Raw genomic sequence first — 16,770 nt, 5'->3', positions numbered from 1 at the left:
GCGTATGCAGACAAATGAAAATTTTCACCAGCACGAATTAGATTACGATAACGAAACTGAACACTACATTAATAACGACGAAAAGTTCCACGAAAATCAATTACAGAATACTCAGACAGAATTGTTTACAGATCAGCAAAATCAATAAGCTGAAAATTTTCCAATACCAGCCTGGGATCCCACCAATACATAGAGATCATGTTTAATAACCACAGATATAGATGCATAGTTGATACTGGCTCTTCGATAAACTTGATGAGCTCAAACTTTTTCAATCTTCAAGTTAAAGATAAGCAAATAACTGTCCGAAGTATGACAGGCTATTCTAAATTAAATAAATATGTAGACCTTCCAGCCAACGGTCTTTTTCAACAAACGCAAAAATTCTATATTCATTCATTTTCACCTTATTATGATATTCTGTTAGGAAGAAAAATACTAATGGAGAATAACGGTTTAATAGACTACTCTCGGAAAGAAACAATAATTAACGAAAGAACATTCATTCACAAAGAATTAGATCCATGTGATGAGAACTCTTCGGAAAACTTTAATGCACTCTTACAAGAAAAAAACTTTACATCAGAAATAAACTGTGCCATGGACAACAACATAGACTAAGAACACACATACAGACTAGAACATTTAAATAGTGAGGAAAAATACAGACTTACAAATTTATTAAAAGAGTTCAATGACATTCAATATTCCAAAAACGAAAACCTTACATTCACAAGTATAATACGTCACGATATAAAAACGTCTCATGAAAACCCAGTTTACGAAAGACCATACTCGGACCCGTTTTCCTACGAAGCAGAAGTAAATAAGCAAATTGAGGAAATGTTAAAACAAGGTATTATACGCGAAAGCGACTCCCCTTATTGCAGTCCATTATGGATTGTCCCCAAAAAGATGGATGCCTCTGGCAAACCGAAATTCAGGTTGGTCGTGGACTATCGAAATCTAAATGAAATAACAATAAATGATAAATTTCCGATTCCTAACATGGACGAAATACTAGGCAAATTAGGAAAATGCCAGTATTTTACTACAATTGACTTAGCAAAAGGCTTTCATCAAATCGAAATGGACCCTAAGTCTATACCAAAAACGGCGTTTTCGACCAAACACGGTCACTATGAGTACACTCGCATGCCATTTGGCTTAAAAAATGCTCCTGCAACCTTCCAACGGTGCATGAATTACGTCCTAAAAGACCTCATAAATAGGCATTGCCTTGTTTATTTAGATGATGTGATCATCTATTCAACATCTCTGAACGAACACTTAGACTCACTGAGGAAGGTGTTTGAGAAACTTAAAGAAGCCAATCTTAAGCTCCAATTGGACAAATGCGAATTTTTAAAAAAGCAAACAAATTTCTTAGGTCATATTATAAGTCCAGAAGGCATACGACCTAATAAAGAGAAAGTTAAGGCAATCGAAAAATTTCCTCTCCCAAAGACACCAAAAGAAATCAAATCTTTCTTGGGCTTATGCGGATACTACCGTAAGTTCATTCCAGACTTTGCAAAGATTGCAAAACCTCTGACAATATTTCTCAAAAAAAAGGAGCTAAAATAGATACAAGAAACGAAGAATACAATAAATCATTTGAAAAATTGAAAACACTCATAATGAACGACCCAATTTTGATTTGCCCTGATTTCACAAAAACATTTTAAGTCACTACTGACGCTAGCAATTTCGCCATAGGAGCCGTGTTATCACAAGACAATAAGCCAGTAAGCTTTGCAAGTAGAACATTAAATGATCATGAACAAAATTATAGGACTATTGAAAAAGAACTACTAGCAATCGTTTGGGCAACCAAATATTTCCGCCCATATTTATATGTAGTCCCCTTTGAGATTTTGAGCGATCACAAACCCCTTGTTTGGCTAAATAATATTAAAGAGCCTAACATAAAACTACAACGTTGGCGAATTAGACTTAGCGAATGTAATTTCAAAATCAAATATTTAGAAGGTAAACTTAATCATGTAGCAGACGCTTTATCTCGCGTCAAAATTGAAGAAAACATGGTAGGCGAAGAATAAAATATTTCAACAGCAGCAACAATACACAGTTCATCAGAAAGCAACGAAACCTACATTGAAATTACAGAAAAACCCATAAACTACTTTGCAAGACAAATTGAATTTATAAAAGATAGCGTTGACCAAGTAGAGACAACGAAATACTTTTCCAAAATAAAACTGACCATCAAATACACTGATATGACCCTGAAAAAGGCAAAAGATATCCTTATTAAATACTTCTTAAATAATAGCAGTGTTATTTACCTGGAAAACGATAAAGACTTTTTAGTTTTTCAAAAAGCATATCGAGAAACCATTAACCCACATAGTAACGTAAAAATTCTAAAAAGTATCATAATGTTAAAAGACATAAAATCTTATCCTGAATTTAAAGAATTCATTATTACTCAACATTCTAAATTGTTACACCCCGGTATTGAAAAAATGATACGATTATTTAAAGAAACTCACTATTTTCCTGATTATAATAAACTAATTCAAAACATTATCAATGATTGTGAAGTCTGTAACCTTGCAAAGACAGAACATAGACCAACAAAACTAGTTTTCGAAATAACTCCAGAGACAAATAACCCATGCGAAATTTATGTTATTGACTTTTATGCTATTGACAACGAACAGTATTTATCTTGTATAGACGTTTATTCACTTATTAAAACAAACAGTAGAGATTGGTTAGAGGCAAAACGAGCCCTTACTAGAATTTTTAACGACATGGGAAAACCACAGAAAATTAAAGCAGACAAGGACTCCGCGTTTATAAGCACTTCTTTAAAAACTTGGCTAAACAACGAAGACATACAAATAGATATTACCACAAGTAAAACAGGAATAGCAGACATAGAACGCCTTCATAAAACCATAAATGAAAAAATCAGAATTATCAATACTGAAAACAATAGAGAAAATAAAGAAACGAATGGAAACAATTTTATACATATACAACCACAAGACTAAACATAACACAACCGGACAGATACCGGCTAACATCCTTCTTTACGCAGACACACCTACTTATGATACCCAGATGATTAAAGAAATGAAAATCAAAAATCTTAACAAAAAACGACAGGATTTCGAAAACGACACAAAATTTAGACAAGCACCCTTAACACGCGCAAAATCAAAGAATCCCTTTAGAAAAACAGGCAGAATAGAACAATTAGACGAAAAACATTATAACGAAAATAATAGAGGTCAAAACGTTATTCATTATAAAAGCAAATTTAAAAAGAAAAAGAAAGTTAATGACAGCAAATACTTGCAGCAAACCGACACCTCCCAAACATCGGACTCATAATCACCATAATAACTTGTATTGCGACACAAACTACAGCAGGAACAATCGAAATCAACCCAATAGAAAACAATCAAGGATTTATCTTGTTTGAATCTGGAACAATACAAATCCCCATCACCTTTATGCATCACTGTCTCACCATAAATATTACAGAAGTTGAAGAAACATTTAATAGTATAATTAAACAATGTCAAGAATTTAAAAATGTCACACAAATTAAATATTTAACCGAGAAAATGGAAAGAATATGGAATGGAATATCTTTGAAAAAGGAACAAAAATTGAATCTATTAATCCTAAACTACTAAAACATGAAAATATTGGCAACAATAATTACAAAAATCTGATAAACTTAAAAACTTCCGCTTGGTATAACGTACCTACTAATGAAATATTCCTAATGCCCCTTATTCCAATGAATTCAATTGAACGACCAACTTTCATCATTGCACCTTACCCCGACAATAATGGCCAAATTATTAAGGAAAATATTGAAGGCAAATTCTACTCACATAACAACTACGTTCTAAATACACTAAAAAAGAATATTGTCAAAGACCATTGCATAGCTAACATAATAAAACACGAAACACCAACTTGTACTTTTCAAAAATATCGTAAACAATCCTATATTCAATACATTAAACCAAATATACTTATAACCTGGAATATGACCAGAGAAAAACTTTATCACAATTGTAACGGTCAACAGATTTATATTGAAAATAATAAAATTATAAAAATATCCAACTGCACAGCAGAATTAAAACAAGAGAGAACGCTATAGTCGAGTTCCCCGACTATCTGATACCCGTTACTCAGCTAGTGTAAGTGCGAAGGACAGTTTTTGGCGGTTTGTGGGCGTTAGAGTGGGCATGGCCAAAAGTTTTTTGGCAAATAGATAGAAATTTACAAGACTAATACAAAAATGAAAAAATATCAAAACATTTTTCAAAATTGTGGGCGTGGCAGCTCTGGGCGGTTTGTGGGCGTTAGAGTGGGCGTGGCAAAAAGTTTTTTTGCAAATCGATAGAAATTTACAAGACCAATGCAAAAATGAAAAAATATTAAAACATTTTTCAAAAATGTGGGCGTGGCAGTTTTGGGCGGTTTGTGGGCGTTAGAGTGGGCTTGGCAACCTGAATCGACAAACTTGCGCTGCGTCTATGTCCCTGGAGTCTGTATGCCTAATCTCAACTTTCTAGCTTTTGTAGTTCCTGAGATCTCGACGTTCATACGGACGGACAGACGGACGGACAGACGGACAGACGGACGGACAGACGGACATGGCCAGATCGACTCGGCTACTGATCCTGATCAAGAATATATATACTTTATATGGTCGGAAACGCTTCCTTCTGCCTGTTACATACTTTTCAACGAATCTAGTTTCAACTCTAACGCCCACAAACCGCCAAAAACTGTCCTTCGCACTTACACTAGCTGAGTAACGGGTATCAGATAGTCGGGGAACTCGACTATAGCGTTCTCTCTTGTTTTAAAATAGATTCCTATCACATAATGACGGAAGCCACTCTAAATCAATTTCAAAATTGGCAACTAAATAAGAAAATATGCAAAGGAAGTTGGCCCTGGAATTCTGCGAATGATAATGCATGTGAGATCCAGCCTCTAAAGCCAAATAGAGCGGCGAACTGTATCTATAAAACAGCAGTCGACTCTAAAAGTTACTGGGTAGAGTTGGAGAGGAAAAGCAGTTGGTTGTTTAAGGTTCCGGTAAATTCCTAAGTCCGACTGCAATGTACGGGCTCTTCAATTGAACTGTTTGATTTGCCGCAGCAAGCAGTTCTAAATATTACGCCATATTGTACGGCTAGAACCGACTAGTTGCCCACCATAATATTCAATCGTCCGAAAGCGAAGAATCGCTATCAATGCCTTATATAGAGGAGGTTAGTGAAGTACCGAAGATTATTTGGGATCCGCTAAAGTTATCATTATTAAATCATACTGCAGAATTTGAACGATTAAATAATTAAATATATGAAGGAGCATCATCAGACATTAAAGGACTTAGATTTCCATAATATTTCCGGACATGCTGGATAAATTATTGCTTTTATAATAATGGTAGTATTAATAATATATTTTATACGAAAATGTGCTATTCAACAAAGATTGCAAGCAATAACCTTCGCATGCCCATTGTCAGTAGTGTAAGCTGTTGATATAAACAATAAAATTATTAAGAAAATATATATAGACAAAAATACAGTTCACTATATCGTTGATTCGAAAAGAAAAAATTTATAAGAGATAAAAGCAGAACTATTTCAAAAAAGTTAAAAATTAATAAAATTTAGGATATAGATATCTGGGATAAACAACGAACTCCTGCGTGGGTTTCATCCCTTAAATAAAGATGCAAGCGATCACGTAGCATTTCCTTGAAGATAAGGGATATCTTGCAGTGGAAATTCCTGCACTTGATACAGTTTTCCACATCTGGGGAACAGATGGCCACTGCGTTGGTCTAGTTAGAGATAAGATTAGAATATGTAAATTTTATGTTAGCTACCTAAGCTAGGACTTAGAAAAAAAAGACTCAGTTTGAAATTATCAACTCACAAGAAAAGTCTTCTTATTTGGAACCTTTACATAATCGGTCGGTGTTTTTCTCAACTAAAAATATTGTAATCATTCAGTAAAATAATATTATATTTTTTTTACATATGAGTATTGCGATTTTTTAATTGGCGCAGCCGATAGGATCTGTTAAATAAACAGTCCTTTTAGTACGGTACTGATCCATCGAAGGATACGCTATACAACTAGCTATCCAGGATCGGCGAATTAAAACAGCGATTCTAAAATTATTTTGAGATCCGCGAAAGAATCTACGTGAAGGTAGTATTTAAGAAAAATCCCGTGTGGTCAGTAACATCTGCAAAACAATTAAAAAGAAAATTCCGTGCGGTCGGAAACAAAATTAATTAAAATTTTTAATTCCGTAATTTAAAACCAAATTTAAAATAAAGAATTAAAGAATTGAACTACTACGATGGCACACCTGGGTTTGTTAACCAGGTCGAGCAGATACTTAACTTATACCCTACCCAAGATTCCAGGCAAGCACATGTTATATACGGAGCAGTAAAACGCTTACTAGTGGATGCAGCATTGGAGGTCGTGAACCAAGAAAGAGTAAATACATATCTGGATACAAAGACGGTCCTGGCGATGGCATTCAAGGATCACAGGCCCTACATAACACTTATAAGACAACAGGAGGATAAATCATACCCCGGAAGCATCTGTAAGTTCATCGAGAAGCTCGAATCACAATATTGGATTATGTTAAACAATCCTCTTAACAATTCCCTTAATTTCCAACCTTCAAATAATACTAACGGTCAGGTGCCGGTAAAAAGGCAACGACGAGAGTCAAAGTGGCCACAGCAGAATGGATGTAAATTTTCATTAAACTGCCTCGGACACTCAAGTGACACAGGAGGTCGTACCAGTCCCCATCCCCATGTGCGAATAGGTTATCATAACAAAATATACAAGGGAATGATCGACACAGGCTCATCAACCAATATCATTAGGGAAAATTTTGAAAATTTAGAAGAAAAACAAGAGAGAACGCTATAGTCGAGTTCCCGACTATCTGATACCCGTTACTCAGCTAGTGGAAAAGAGAAGGAGAGTCTTAAACGCAGTTTCTGGCGGTTTGTAGGCGTTATAGTGGGCGTGGCAGAAAGTTTTTTGGCAAATCGATAGAAATTTACAAGACCAATATAAAAATGACAAAATATCAAAACATTTTTCAAAAGTGTGGGCGTAGCAGCTTTGGGCGGTTTGTAGGCGTTATAGTGGGCGTGGCAGAAAGATTTTTGGCAAATCGATAGAAATTTACAAGACCAATATAAAAATGACAAAATATCAAAACATTTTTCAAAAGTGTGGGCGTAGCAGCTTTGGGCGGTTTGAGGGCGTTAGAGTGGGCGTGGCAAAAAGTTTTTTGGTAAATCGATAGAAAATTACAAGACTAATACAAAAATGAAAAAATTTCAAAACATTTTTCAAAAGTGTGGGCGTGGCAGTTTTGGGCGGTTTGTGGGCGTTAGAGTGGTCGTTAGAGTGGGCGTGGCAACATGAGTCGACAAACTTGCGCTGCTTCTATGTCCCTGGAGTCTGTATGCTTAATCTCAACTTTCTAGCTTTTGTAGTTCCTGAGATCTCGACGTTCATACGGACGGACAGACGGACGGACAGACGGACGGACAGACGGACGAACAGACGGACATGGCCAGATCGACTCGGCTATTGATGCTGATCAAGAATATATATACTTCATATGGTCGGAAACTCTTCCTTCTGCATGTTACATACTTTTCAACGAATCTAGTATACCCTTTTACTCTACGAGTAACGGGTATAAAAAGAAGATCCAACAGTGTATACCATTAAATGAGCAATAAAATTAAAGAAAAGCATAATAATGAAGCCCACTTCAGTATGTCCGTCTGTTCAGAAATTCTATATTCACAAATCCGACTATTATGATTTCCAGTTAGGTCGAAAGTATTTAGAGGATACGAAAGCTAAGATAGATTATGATAACGAGACGGTAATTCTAGGTTCAAGAACCTTTAAGTTTTTGAATGGAGAAAAGAAGGGCGAGACCGCATCTAAATGCCTCAACCCACAGCATCAGGATGATTCTGCTTCAGTGGAGGAAATCAATACAAAGATGCAAAAGGTTAAGACCGCACCTAAGTGCCTTAAATTAAAGCATCAACAACTGAAGAAGGAGACCGCATTACCAAAATGCCTCACTTCAAAAGTTGTTAGTCACACAGTGGTCAATGATATAACACATCTCGATCCAACGTCCGTTGACAACGAAGGAGAAGGTTTAAAGAAGGTTCTATACGAATATAGAGACATTCAGTACAAGGAAGGTGAAAATTTGGCCCTCACCAGTACTATTAAACATGTCATCCAGACTCAGCATGAGGATCCAGTATACCGTAAACCCTACAAGTACCCCCAAAGTGTTGACCAAGAAGTCAACAAAGAAATCAAAGAAATTATAGAACAAGGAATCGTTCGCAAATCGAAGTTCCCTTATTGTTCTACTATTTGGGTGGTCCCCAAGAAGGCAGACGCCTCTGGGAAAAAAAATTTAGGTTGGTAGTTGATTACAGGAATCTCAACGAGATAACTGTTAATGAAAAATTTCCCATTCCTCGAATGGATGAGATATTGGATAAGTTGGGTAGATGCCAATATTTTACCACCATTGATCTAGCTAAGGGTTTTCACCAAATCCAGATGGACAAAAATTCTATTGCAAAAACTGCTTTTTCAACTAAGCATGGACATTACGAATATACACGTATGCCTTTTTGTCCTAAAAAATGCTCCAGCTACTTTTCAGAGATGTATGAATAATATTTTGGATCTACAAAGATTGTTTAGTCTATTTGGTCAATACTATTGTTTACTCCACTTCATTGGAGGAACATATTTTATCTCTAAAGAAAGTCTTTGAGAAACTGAGAGACGCCAACTCGAAGTTGCAGCTAGACAAATGTGAATTCATGAAAAAAGAAACTGAACTCCTGGGACATATTGTCACAACAAATGGCATTAAACCAAACCCAAGCAAAACTAGCAAGCAAAAAATTTTCGGTTTCATAAGACACCTTAACAGATAAAACCATTTTTGGGATTATGTGGGTTCTATTTACATCGAATCATTTAAAAGACTAAAGGTTATGATAACTTCAGATCCGATATTAATCTACCCTGATTTTTCAAAGCCCTTTTCTCTAACGACTGACGCGAGTAATGTAGCTATTGGTGCAGTGCTATCACAGAACCATAAGCCCGTTTGTTATGCCAGCAGAACGCTGAACGAACACGAAATCAACTATGCTACTATTGAAAAAGAATTGTTAGCTATAGTTTAGGCGACCAAATATTTCAGGTCATACCTATTCGGCAGGCTATTTGAAATAATGAGTGATTGGTTGGCTCAATAATATAAAGAGCAGAACATGAAATTACAAAGGTGGAAAATCAAACTTAATGATTTCAATTATAAAATAAAATATCTTCCGTACAAAGATAGAAGAAGTCATGGTTGGCGAAGTCGCAAACAGCGCAGACGCAACATACATAGTGCTGATATAGATAATTTAAATTATATATCCATAACGGAGAGACCAATCAATTTCTTCTCTAGACCAATAGAGATAGAAAAAGGCGACACAGCAAGTGTAAGCCACTTCTTTCAAATACTAAACATTAAAATAATCTATAAAGAAATGACACTTGAACTCGCCAAAACCCTCATTAAGGAAAGCGTAATTTACTTCCCTAATGATGAGGATTTTCTGATCTACCAGAGGGCATTTACCGAAATCATAAGCCCTAACAATTTCATAAATCTGTTGAGATGTACCACGATGCTAATTGATATACTAATTTATGCGGAATTTAAGGATTTAATCCTAAAGAAACATAAGGAACTTTTACATCCAGGTATGGAAAAAACCATTAATTGGTTTAAAGAAAAATACAATTACCCGGATAGTCAAAAGCTAATTCAAAATTATATCAATGAATGTGAACACACAAGGGAAAAATACGTTAAAAAGTAGATATTGGCTAGAAGCGAATAGAGCCATTACTAAAATATTCAATGCAATGGGAAAGCCACAGGAAATTTAAGCGGACAAGGATTCAGCTTTTATTTGCATAGCTTTGCAAAACTGGTTAAGATTCGAAAGCGTAAAAATTTCTGTAATAACCAGAAAAAATGGTGTTTAGCTATTGAGCTTTTTCAATAGCTGTTGCGAATAATAAGTAGCCGAAGAAAGTTTGTTTATTTTCCGATACTGTTTATTTTGCGAATTGTTTACGGCAGCTAGGGCCAACAAAGAGCGATATCAAATGCACAAGTTGAGTCTTTGCCGAAAAACGAATAAGTGACAATTGGCGGGAAATGCAGCGCCCAAGCTTAACGTAGGTAGATAACAAAGAGAACAAGGAATGAGCGCCGTACAGATAAATGCGTGCGAGAACAGCGGTTTGCACTATGGGCATCGCAACTGCTACCACTGACTACTTCGGCTTACAATATTAAGAGTATGAGATTAGTCTACTGCACAGTTTTGGCGGCTGCGTGACCCAACATCCTCCCCCCGTTGGAAGCTTGGCTTCCAACAGAGTCCTCAAGGGGAAGCAGACACAGCTTGTTTACTGCCCGCCTTATTACTCCGGACGCGGTCCTCAATTCTGCAACTCGAGCGACGCCGTCTCTGCCAGGAATTAACTGCATGACTCTCGCCAAAGGCCATTGGGGGTAGATTCTCGTCCTTAACAAGAACGACGTTGTCCACGGCTACGCCAGGCTTTGGGGTGCGCTACTTGGAGCGCTGCTGGAGCAACGTCAAGTACTTTCCTTCCATCGCGACCAAAATATTTGCTGAAGAAAGGAGATGCGCTGCCAAGAGTCAGACCGATTATAGTTTAGGCCCGTTATATCTGGCTCGTCAAACGACGAAGGCGGACCACCATTGAGAAAATGCGCCGGAGTGAGGACGTCCAGATCGGCAGGGTTCTCTGAAATGGGAACTAAAGGTCTGGAGTTAATAACTGCCGAGATGTGGCACACCAGCGTCCTCAGCTCGTCGAAGGTCAGAACAGCCGTACCCACAACGCGGTAGAAATGATGTTTGGCCGTTTTCACCGCTGCTTCCCAAAGTCCACCGAAATGGGTGGCCAGTCAATCGTCTCCGAAAGTCAAAAATTCTGAACGGAGCCTTGATGCTCACTGCTGAGAAAAAACCTTCGAAGTTCCAGAAGTTCAATTTTGCTTCGGCTTCCGCCGGGTGCATATGAACCTCTTGAGTCCGCACAGAAACGCAACTGTCGAGAGATCCTTGATCAGCTCCAGGTGCACTGCCTTGGTTGCAAAGCATATAAATTTAAGCGCGGGCTTGTTGCGAGTATCCGACTTGTGAAAGAAGGGTCCACAGAAGTCTATACCAGCAACCTCAAAAGGATGAGATCCTTCCGAGCGCTCCTTGGGAAGGTGCGCCATTATGTGCTCTATCAGCCGCGGCTTAATCCGAAAACATCTGATGCATTTGTTCACGGCCTTGGTAACCGTCTTCCTTCCCCCAATAGGCCAATATTGGGATCGAATTGCACCCAGAAGAGCTCGAGGTCCGGCATGAAGATTGCTTTCATGGTAATGCAAAATAATTGCCAGAGTTTCCGGATGGGACCTTGGAAGGATTTTCGGGTGGCGGCCATCAAAGTCCAATGACAAATTCCGGAGGCGACCGCCTACTCTAAGAAGTCCAAATTGATCCAGAAACGGCGAAAGTGAGGATATGGGACTAGACGAGGAAACTCTTCCCAGCGTTTTTAGGGACTGCATGTCCTCCCATAACTGCGCGCGGTGCACCAACCGAAGCATCATCTGAGTACCCTCTTGAATGTGTGCGACGGTGAGCCCAGGACGACGAATTCTAGGGTGCCTTGTAAGCTTCCTTTCCAGCGACAAGAATCTCCGCAAAGCCTGAGGATAGGAATCTCCTAAAGAGTCCAAATGGAGTTTTAGCGGCAACCGTACCGAGTAATCGCCAGCTGGCAATCGCGTGTAACTTTTAACAAAGTGGGCCTCGCAATCTAGCTCCTCCTTAGTGGCTTGAACTATTGGGCCGGGACAATTTTCTACCTCCCAAAAGCGCTGCAGAAGTGAATCAAGTTCAACATCAATGCCGTTTTCCTTGCTGGCTGAAGAAGGAACGCGTGAAGCTATTAAGGCGCTACCGCAAGGGCGCGTGCAGCCTCCAGACACAACCCAGCCCAGACGAGTTTTTTGAAGCAGTGGCAGTCCTGGCAACAACTTTATCTGACCTACGCACAGCAGCTCATAAAACAGGCTAGCTCCTATTAACAGGTCAACACGCTGAGCTTTATGATATTCCGGGTCAGCGAGCTGCAGGTTTTCTGGAATCTTCCAGTCCCCAATGTCCACATTTAAACTTGGCTGGCGATCCGTGATATTGGGAGCGATAACTGCTGTTATGCTCGTTGAGAAATCCAAAGTGGCAGACCGCATCGCAATTCCTACCGAGAATCCATCAGTCGCGAAATCGGAATTCCCGATTCCAGTGACGGAGCCGGACGACCTTGACCTCTTAAGTTGCAGTTGATTTGCAAACCGAGAGGTGACCAAGTGCAGTTGAGAGCCAGAATCTAACAAGGCCCTGCAGGGAACAAACAGTCCCGACCGATTCTGCACTAGAACGGTTGCAGTGGCTAGCAGCACAAGGTCACTACCGAGATCCTGGGCAATTAGAGTAGAAGAAGTCGAAAGCGGGGCAGCTGGCTCAGTGTGGGAGCTTGAAGACACCGGAACATGTGGCTGCGAGGAAGGCGGACCATCTAGATGGAGCAGAGTATGATGCCTGATTCCACAGGTGCGGCAGCGGCTCGAGCTGCATTGCCGTAGCTGATGACCTGCCTTTAGGCAATTTAGGCAAAGTGCTGGTCTCTTTGCCTCGCGCAGACGATCTACTGGCGCTAAGTCTCTGAATTGCGGGCAATAATATATGGCATGCTCTGCACTATGGCAAAGCATGCAACCAAGAGAATTTCGGGTGGTAGGAACTAGCGTCGAACGATTTCTGCCCACCTGAACGCCTGGCGCATAGGTAGCCATGGCGCAATCCACGGCCTCCAAAGTCCTACATCGCTGCTCCAGTAATGCAGCCATCGATTCCCACGACGGAATAAGGTTGGCAAAGACCGGATCCTCCAAGCGCTCCTCCCACTTAGCTTGGCTCGCCGCATCCAGCTTTTGCAGCAGCACTTGCACTATAATGCAGCCAGCGATTTGCTCAGTGGTGCCCAAACCCTTCAACGCACGAATGTGAGCGTTAAACTTGTCCGACAATTCCCGAAGCCATGCCACTGAACCATTCCGTACTACCTTTAAACCCAGAATCTCGTTGATGTGCGCCTGAAAAACGAGACGCCGATTATCAAACCTTTTTTGAAGCAACTCAAAAGCCGCTTCGTAATTGCTGTTTGAGATCTCCAATGATCGGATAGTTTCCAGCGCTGAATCCCTCAAACATGACCGCAGATGCTCGTGAACACGGAGTAAAAATCCGCCCAGTTTGCGTAGCCTCCATAGGCGGCAACGGCATCGGCCTCGGCCGCGGCTGCGTTTGATGACAACTACACTGGTAGGGCACAAACCCTTCCGCAAGCGTTGAGTGCGGCGCGAAATGCACATTGCGTTTGGCTATTTCCGCGCGCACACTAGCCTTGAATTCAACGATGAATTCATCGAAACTCTCGCTCATTTCACTGCCAATTTCGTCGAAATCCAATTCCTCCAGTTCTGTATGCAGAACATTGAAGGCAATTTGCAGCTCATCAATCTGCTCCAGCCTCACCGTAAGAGTGGGTTCGTCGTATCAGCTTAGCGTCTCATTATACAGCGACGTTTGTAGCCTCTGCAACCTGCTGAACAGCGCATTGGCTTTGCGCTTTAAAAAGGTCACCCTGTTTTTGTCACTTTCAGCGGGCATAGCAACAAATCGCTTTCAAATCGGTTCAGCGGGAAGATGAGCACACAATACCATAAATGCCGAAAATGCAAGCGGAGTCAATGCACTTAACGGTATATGTAGCAATGCGATTTAATGTATTAATATTTATTTATAAACGGGATAAGTGCATTAATTAATGCATGCAAATTAACACGATCACGTCGTGGTCACCAATGTTTAGCTATTGAGCTTTTTCAATAGCTGTTGCGAATAATAAATAGCCGAATAAAGTTTGTTTATTTCCGATACTGTTTATTTTGCGAATTGCTTACGGCAGCTAGGGCCGACAAAGAGCTAGTCTTTTCCGAAAAATGAAGAAGTGACAATTGGCGGGACAGACAGCCGAAATGCAGCGCCCAAGCTTAATGTAGGTAGATAACAAAGAGAACAAGGAATGAGCGCCGTACAGATAAATGCGTGCGAGAACAGCGGTTTGCACGATGGGCATCGCAACTGCTACCACTGACTACTTCGGCTTACAATATTAAGAGTATGAGATTAGTCTACTGCACAGTTTTGGCGGCTGCATGACCCAACAAATGGTGTATCTGATATAGAAAGAGTTCACAAGACCGTAAATGAGAATCATCGGTAGTGAACACAATATTTAAGATAGGTGTAAAAGGTTCGAAACAATCTTACACGTCTATAATCATAAGACTAAACTTAATAGTACCAAACGATCTCCGGCAGACATGTTTCTATATGCAGGCAGCCCAGACTTTAATGTACAACAAAACAAAAGCGATAAGATCAAATATCTCAATAGGAATAGGCATGATTTTGAAGTTGATAAAAAATATAGACATTTAATAACATGTCAGAAGACTTCGTGAAAACCCATCATCTAAACATGATTATCGACGTAATCAACAGCGGTATAGACATAATTAATAGGCTCAAGGTGGAAAAAGAACAGAACCAACAAATTGCGATACTGATATTCAACCTACAGCAATTTACAGAATACGTAGAAGATATCGAGATAACCAATAACCAGATAACCAATCTTTAGCCCAAAATTACTAAAACACGATTATTTGAAACACGTAAATTCGGAGAAAATGCTAAAGATAAAAACATCAACTTGGCTCAAGATAGACACGAACGAAATTTTGATTATATCCCACGTTCCTAGCGAGGTCACTAAAGTTCCGATATTTCAAATAGTTCCGTACCCAGATAACTATATTCTAACCGAGCAAATATTCGAAAAATTTTATATTTTCAATAACCAAGTATTTCATAAAGATACATTTGATTAATATTCGACAAATGTATTGTCGGACTTATCAAACAAGAGCAAACTCAATGCAAATACATTAAAACCCAAAGAAATTCCAAATAAATTATATAGAACCAAATATACTTTTAACATGGAATACTCCTGAAACAGTTGTCAACCAGGACTGTACAAACAACAAAATATTAATATCAGGAAACAACATTATTAAAATTAAAAATTGTACCTTGCAAATAGATGAATTCCTAATTTCTAATATTTTAGCAAATTTTACACAAACGATTTATATCACCAACAATGTTACACGTTTAGAACCAATAAATCACTTAGAAACAAGAAAAATTATAAAATTGTATGTAAAACACTACAGCTTTTTTCCAAATTATATGCATTACAACTTTTGTCATCATTATAATTAGTTTGACTCTTTATTTAGCATATAAGTTTAAAAAAATATACCTAAGAAAATTATTGTCAAATATTGTAAACAAAAAGAAGAACATCCGCACCTTGAAACTAAAGTCAAGGAAAATATTCAACCAGAAAACAATATTATGATATATCCAAATTTAACGACCTGAGGACAGGCCAAAGTCAATGATTGGGGGAGTGACATATCCATAAGTCTCTAAGACTTAAGCACATGCCTACACAATAAAACACATACAACATGTACACCAGAGGTCTGCATGAATACAGTCAAAGCAGCATTTGGTACTCTTACTCAAAGTTCTGACTGACTGAGTGATGTCTCACTCTGAGTAAAACGGATTTGGCAAATGTGGTAAAGGCATGAGTAAAAAATTTACTATATTCGAACGGCGAAGCAGCCAAAGCGTGCCACAAAAGACAAGAAAACCAACTCAATCATACATTTTTTTTTATTTCACTTAGTGTATTTTTTTTATTTTTGTTTGTTTGTATCTTATTATTGTTCAGTTACAATTAATTGGTGCACGAAGGTATAACTCCATCACTTTTTATATTAACATATCCATTCTACACCCACAACTCCCCAACTCACACACTCACATTAATGTCTAAGTACAAAACCACACACAGTATTGTAACAACTCACACGCACACATTAATGTCTATGAACAAAATGTAATCAAAGATCGAGAGCCCTTCGATTAAGCTTAGCTGTCATTTACGTCATATTTATTCCAAAGTCTAGACTCTGTGGCGAGCTAACGTCGTCCCCTAAACATTCGATCACTTGGAAAAGCCAACTGAAATAACAAATCGTAAACATTTGACCACTTGACGAGGCCAACTGAAATAACAAAAACTTCCGCTCACGCAATGGTCTCAGGATTCTCCAATTACTCCTATTTTTCGGGAGCTTCTCTCTCATATAAAATAGTTTTATTTATATTCATATATATACAAATAATTTCGTGCTCATTTTATTTTTACACCATTAGTAAATATATGTATAGTTTTGTAACAATGGTAACAGAAATGGGGCCAGGTTTAAAGAAAACTTTTTGTTAGCCCCTTCTAGGCAATGTATTTTATTAAAAGAGATTAAATATAATATATTGTGTT

At 38.6% G+C, this 16,770-nt stretch overlaps 1 protein-coding gene across 16 annotated transcripts in view; it reads right to left on the bottom strand.

Moving 5' to 3' along the window:
• The window catches only part of LOC26536134 (protein CEPU-1), a 427,226-nt gene that overhangs the window by 313,902 nt on the left and 96,554 nt on the right, over window positions 1–16,770 (bottom strand). The gene's annotated exons all lie outside the window — the stretch shown is intronic.

This window comes from Drosophila yakuba, chromosome 2L (genome assembly GCF_016746365.2).
Source record: "Drosophila yakuba strain Tai18E2 chromosome 2L, Prin_Dyak_Tai18E2_2.1, whole genome shotgun sequence".
Taxonomy (NCBI): domain Eukaryota; kingdom Metazoa; phylum Arthropoda; class Insecta; order Diptera; family Drosophilidae; genus Drosophila; species Drosophila yakuba.
Note: the sequence above shows the minus strand (reverse complement) of the source record. Positions and strands in the feature narration are given on the sequence as shown.